The 6,392-nt window shown below is 38.5% G+C and overlaps 1 pseudogene; it reads right to left on the bottom strand.

Moving 5' to 3' along the window:
- Positions 1 to 2,732: 2,732 nt before the first annotated feature.
- LOC141818273 (plasmodesmata-located protein 7-like) lies at positions 2,733 to 4,296 on the bottom strand (annotated as a pseudogene).
- Between the last annotated feature and the right edge of the window lie 2,096 nt (positions 4,297 to 6,392).

Raw genomic sequence — 6,392 nt, 5'->3', positions numbered from 1 at the left:
TGCTGGTAGCTCTGGTCAATTCTTGTTCCAGCAGCCATATTCGTTTGTTTGCCACATTGCACTCTTGTTCCCATGCTAAGCACTCACCACGAAATTGGGCAGCCCTCTGAGCCCAAGTTCTAGCTTCTTGCTCAGCCTCTTCCTTCTCTTGCGTCAATTGTTTCAATCGTTGGAGCAAAGCAGCATGATCCATAACATGAGAATATTCAATAACAGAGGAACAAGGATATGAGGGATATTTGAAAAAATATAGCTAATCAGGCCCACCGCGATGCAGCGCCGGCCAGCGTCGTCCAGCGCCAGCCAGCCCCCAGCAGCCACGTGGCCAGCGGCGTGGCCAGCGACCGCGTGGGTGCCAACGACCATGCGCAGCAACCGCGCAGGCGTGCCCAGCGCCACCCAGTGCGGGCCGCGACCAAGCGCCGACCACCGGCAGGCAGGGACCGGCCAGTAAGAGCCAGCGATCGGCAAGCGGCGGCGATGGCCCCTGCAGCTGTCCGGTGGCCAAAAGCAAACAAAACGCTTAGGAAAAAATAAGGAAGAGGAAGGAAGAAGCTTACCACACACGGCGAGCAAAGATCCGATCGGAAAAAAAAAAGAGATTTGGCTGTTCGCCGTGGTTGTAATAGGCGGAGGTAGTGATTTGGCGTGGAAAGCAGCGGAGAAAGAAGACGCAGATTTAGGGATGGTGAAATAATTTGGCGACGAAACAATTTCGTCACCAAATTCGTCGTCGAATTGGCAACGAACAGCCTATTCGTCGCCAAATTAGCGACGAACACGAGATTCATCGCCGAATTGGCGACGAATAGCGATTTTCATCGCCAATTTGGCGACGAATTCTTTGTTCATCACCAATTCAGTGACGAATCTCGTGTTGGTCACCGATTCAGCGACGAAACACGCTGTTCGTCGTCGAATTGGCAACGAACAGTGAATTTGTTGCCTATTTTGGCGAGATTCTGCATGGAGGGGTATTTTTGGCGATAAAAAAATAATTCGTCGTCAATTCGCGATGAATAATTTATTCGTTGTAAATTAGCGACAAATTTTGCGACCAATTGATGTTTTGCGATGAATTTTGCGACGAATTGATTTTGTTGCTAAATTGGCAACTAATATTTTTTTGTCACAATTTTTGTTGTGGATTTGCGATGAATATTGGATTCATCCCAGAATTCGTTGTCAATTGGCGACGAAAATAATTCGTCCCAAAAATTCGTCGTTAAATCACTGTTTTTTTGTAGTATAACTTGATAGTGCCTTTATAAAGATGTGGTCAGTGCATGAATCACAGAACTTCAACCAACGTTATTCTTCTACGGCGGCCCGAGCTTCGACACAACCACGTCCAACTTCTGTCGAAAGATCACCCCCAACATCCGAGCTCGTCCAGATTTTCTATTGTTGGGTAACAAAGAAGTTGTTTTTAATATTTATTTTCAAAATTTATTTAAAAGTTAAAAGTGTGGGGTTGTCACACTTTTGCTCATTGTGTTCGCCTACTCTACCAGAGTAGAGATTTAGTGGATTGCCCACAGGAAAGGTTCAAGGGACCTGGGCCTTCGAGTAAGAGTCATCGATGGCTCCGAAAACGAAGTAAAAAATTACTTGTGTCTTTCGTACTTATTTTTTTTCGTTTCGTATTCTCTTTCCGCTACGCATGCTTTTCAAAGCACGTTTCTTTTAACTCTAATTTAATAATATAAAAAAAATTTAAAAAGACACATGATTCACCCCCCTCCCCCTCTCACGTGCATCGGTCCTACAACATGTGCATCGGTCCTACAACATGTCCCATAATAAAACATTATAAGCTACACATGGCAACTGATGTAAACTTGATCAAGCATTTATTAGACACATTCTAAGACTTTGTAGATGAGTTGGGTAAAGTTAGCAAGGAAAGCTCAAATAGTGATTTGGTGTTAATATTTATTATTCTTTATCATATTTCTTTTAGAGTTTGTGATGACTATCCTAGTTGGTAGAAGAGGAGAGCTTAATTTGTGGGTGATGATGAATAAAACTATTGTGTGTGTTTCTCAACAGGATAAAGTTATTATTCCATATTAATTTAAATGAGAGTTCAATGGTTACTCGGAGGTAGGATTGAAAGGGATATTTATAAGGCTAAAGATAAAAGTCAAGTCACAAGATGGTGCATATATACAATCAAAGTGGAGGCCATAATTGCTCTTGTTGTCTTAAGGGAAAAACATATATACTTTTGTAACATTGTTTTTGGATTCAATTTGTGTGATGAATGTTAACATTAGGAAAGAGTTATTTTAGATTTTCGATACAATGTGAATAAGACCATGAATCTAGAAATTGGCTTGGTGGAGGTCCACATCTTTGAGATAGTAATTAAAACTTAATTTTTATTGAGGAGCAGTAAATGGTCTTTGTTTTGAAAGTAAGAAAAACAAACTATAGAATATGCAACCACTAGCACGCCAAGTCAAAGATTTTTTTCTTACAAGAAATTTACTAAGACATGGTAAAGGAAAAACTAAAATAACTATATAAGACTTCACCTTCAAGGGAGAAATCCACCATATTTAAATTTAATAAAGTTAGCAATTAAATAACATAATCTAAAAAATGTGATTTACTTTTTTTTAAGGGACTGAGAAAAAAAATCACCATCCAGTAGAACTTCACACTATAATAGCACATATAACACAAATTAATAAGAATATCTGATTCACTGACATATATTCCCTGTAAAGACTTGTAATTCAAACTTTCCTTCAGAACTTTTCTTAACTTATTATGAGTTTGAGGAACCATTCCAACTCATTTCCATCTTTTCCCAAAGTCTCCATTCTATACGCATATAAATACAAGAGATCAACAGCTACCAGCACTCCCCTCATCACTTAAAAAAAGTTAAAAGCAGTAGTAAAATTAGACCACAGCAAGAGTACGGAAGACGAGGTAATTACTAAAACTTAAAAAAGTTTTAGAAATTTTAAGAGATTAACAATGTTGGGAAATCACCATTATTTTCCATTTCTTCTCATAATGGATAAGATAACGATTCCAATGACCACTGCAACGGTGACAGCAAGAACAATTGCCAAGGTTTTGGCACTCACATGATCACCTGTAATTTAATTAGAACAAGGTGAATCAGCCTATGCTTTATGCTATATGACACCTATATGACTCAAAAATTTTCTTAAATTAATTCTTCTATATATACAAACCACCACAGTCAATTTAAATGTAAATACTTTAAGAGTTTTTATAGTTATTATCATTTTTTTTTTAAAAATCTGCTTTAAATCATTGAACTTTTTTTTATTTAAAAGTAAAAAAAATCTACTTTAAATCTTTGTGACTTTAAGAATTCTTGGAGGCAAAGAAAAGCTTCCCTTTTTTCTATAATAATAAAAAACAGGAATTATTATAAAGTTGTGGATGGAAAAGGAGATGCAAGGCGATCGCGCGTCTTCCAGAAAAGTAAGCGATCGCGCGTCTTCCAGAAAAGTATTGGAGTAAAACATGCAGGCCACGGCGGCTTACCGTGGTTGTGACCGGATCTAGCCAAGTCGTAAGCTCCACCGGACCAGTAGCTGACGTAGCACTTGCCGAGGTATACGTCGCCAGCATCTGCCGCCCCGCAGGCGTCCTTGACCTGTGCCACGGCCGCCGCCACGCACGAGCTGCACTCCGTCGCGCCCTGATCCCCGACGCACTGCGCCAGCGCCCGCACCCGTCCCGCCGCACCCACCCTGTATTCCCCTGTTCCACCACCGGCAAGCCCGGCCAGGGCAGCATCGCGCGAGCCAACGAGCTCGGAGCCGCCGCCGCACTTCTTGTAGACGAGGGCGGTGTCAGGATTGCCGATGAAAGAGTCGTTGCTATAACGGACGAAGCAGCCCTTGAGCTGGACGGCTGCGAAGGTCGCGTAGGGGCAGAGGGAGGGGAGGTCGAGGGCGGAGCGGACGCAGGTGGCGCAGTCGGAGGTGGGGAGGTCGGTGCGGCACTGGAAGAGGCCGTAGGCTGGGGCGGCGGCGGCGGCGTTGCAGGTGAAGTCGTGGTAGGAGGAGAAGGTGGCGGCGTTGGCGAGGGAGGTTAGGAGGGAGTCGACGTTTAGTTGGTAGGGGGAGCCGAGGTTATACCTGTTCTGGGAGCAGCCAACGTAGACGAAGGAAGTGAAGTCGTCGAAGGATGCGATGGTCATCGAGGGGAAAAAAGGAAAGAGGAGGAGGACGAAGAGCGACATTTGTAGTGCCAGGCCGCTGGGATCGTGCAGTTGAAGATGGAGGAAGAAGAATCTTGCATGGGATCAATATAATGGAATAGAGGGAGAGCAGTAGTGACCTGCGTGGTTGGCGGCCACAGACGTATATATATTATTAATGGATTTTAGAATTCGTGATCTTAGGCTTTGGGTCCTCGTCTTGACGTAGACATGCATTTCTATTTTTTGTGAAAATTTTAATGTATCCACTATTTAAATCACGATGATGTTGAAAGCAAAAAGCCAAGAGTAGCAAAAGATGAATGAGAAAAAAAAAGCTACAAATACCTACACCACTGAGTATTTATAGCACTCAAAAAAAAATCATTTGCCATAAATTTTACGATAAATTTATCATAAAAATATTTATAATAAAAAATTTTCATCGCAAATAAGTCGTAGTCAAATTCTACGATGAAATAATATAAATTCATCATAAATTTGATAATAAATTTATTTTTTATCGTAAAATTTATTGTAATTTTGTAAGGAAAAAATCATTACATAATTTACATCAAAATTGACCTAGTCCCAAATGCAAATCTGCGATGAATTTTGGAGTTCGTCGTAAATTTACAATGAAAATTAATTTGACGCAATTTGCAACGAAACACGTTGTCATTGTAGATTTGCGACGAATCCATTTTTGTCGCAAATTTACGACGAATCGATTTTCATTGCAAGTCTATGATGAAACCCAAAACTCATCACAGATTTGCAATACATTACTTTAGTTACTATAATTATGCGACGAAAAATTTTGATCGCAAAATTTATTACAAAACTCTTTTTTCCATAGAACCTGCTCATTTCTGCATGCTATCTGCATGCTATCGTGTATATACAAATAAACTTGTAAATCTGATACATCATATACATTCATACATAAGAAAGATTCATAACTAAATAAAAAATTTCATAATAAAATGACAAATCAAAGATCTCACATAGATCGCAAACTAAAGATCTCATACAAGATCTCATACATTGTACATAAAAAAATTTTAAAATAAGTTCACGTCAAACAAACAATCACATAACTAAATAATCTTATATTATTGTTTAAGTTAAACTAGACATTGTAACAAATTGTCAATCACATCAATGCTTCTTCTTTTTCTTGATCTTCTCCCTTTTTTTTCCCTACATCAGAAAACAAACAACCCAAAAATAGGGCAGTTAAGATGAAAATACTGAGAATAATAAACTAATACAAAACCCAATAATGCAATATCACTCTTTTAGATGTCATAGTCAATATGTATGCTCACCAATTATAATAGCACAGTTGTTATACAAGTCGTGAAAGAATACCTTATTGTATCTAGGAAGGTTGTGTCTTTCATAATAAAGTCGATTGTTGACAATTAAGATTAACATAAATGTTTAGAACCCATTTGACATTATTCTTTGATATGTGAAAAAAATTCTTTAGAGGATAGATGATTTATTACTATTCTTTCCTTCCTCTCTTGGTCATCCAACAAAAGCAATAATGGCTCTACTCTCCATGAATTTGAGGAACCTTGCTTGTAAGAAGAACACACAAGAAGTGTAAACAAGTCCAAAATGGTATATTGTATCAGTCCCAATATGAAATCAAAGCAACCTCAACCCCAACAAAATTAACTATTTATAAAGGAAAGAAGCATTTCATTGTTAGTTATCAATCATGCCATAGGGAGTGCCTAATCGTGTTGCTTCTCAAATGATATTGTCTAGTTTAACATCATCGTCTTGAGGTATTGTTAATTTACCTTGAGACTTACATCTCATCCCTTTCTAAAAAATATATTTTTGTCATTCCTTATCATTTTTTTAACATGTTATCATAATTTTATTTTATTTTCTAAAATCTAATTAAAGGATATCCAACAGTCTAAAATGTAAAGCCATGATAACACAACATTCATTCAAAATTTCAAATCAATTAAATTTGATATAAATGAGAACACCAAGTGCGGAAAGAACTATTTCTCAATTGATTTAAATTGATACAATTTCTTGAAGCTAAGTTAGACAATTTTCAAGAGACACCTTGACTCATCAACTTATTTTTCACAAGTAAACCTCACTTGTTCTAGTTCATTGCAAAACGCATAACCAACAATTCATGCCAATATTGAGAACTTACACG

The sequence above is a fragment of the Curcuma longa genome, unplaced genomic scaffold (assembly GCF_044706935.1).
Source record: "Curcuma longa cultivar G26 ecotype Majalengka, Jawa Barat unplaced genomic scaffold, ITB_CL_G26_1.1 contig_24048, whole genome shotgun sequence".
Lineage (NCBI taxonomy): Eukaryota > Viridiplantae > Streptophyta > Magnoliopsida > Zingiberales > Zingiberaceae > Curcuma > Curcuma longa.
The sequence above is the reverse complement of the archived record's forward strand: the minus strand, read 5'-3'. Positions and strand labels throughout refer to the sequence as shown.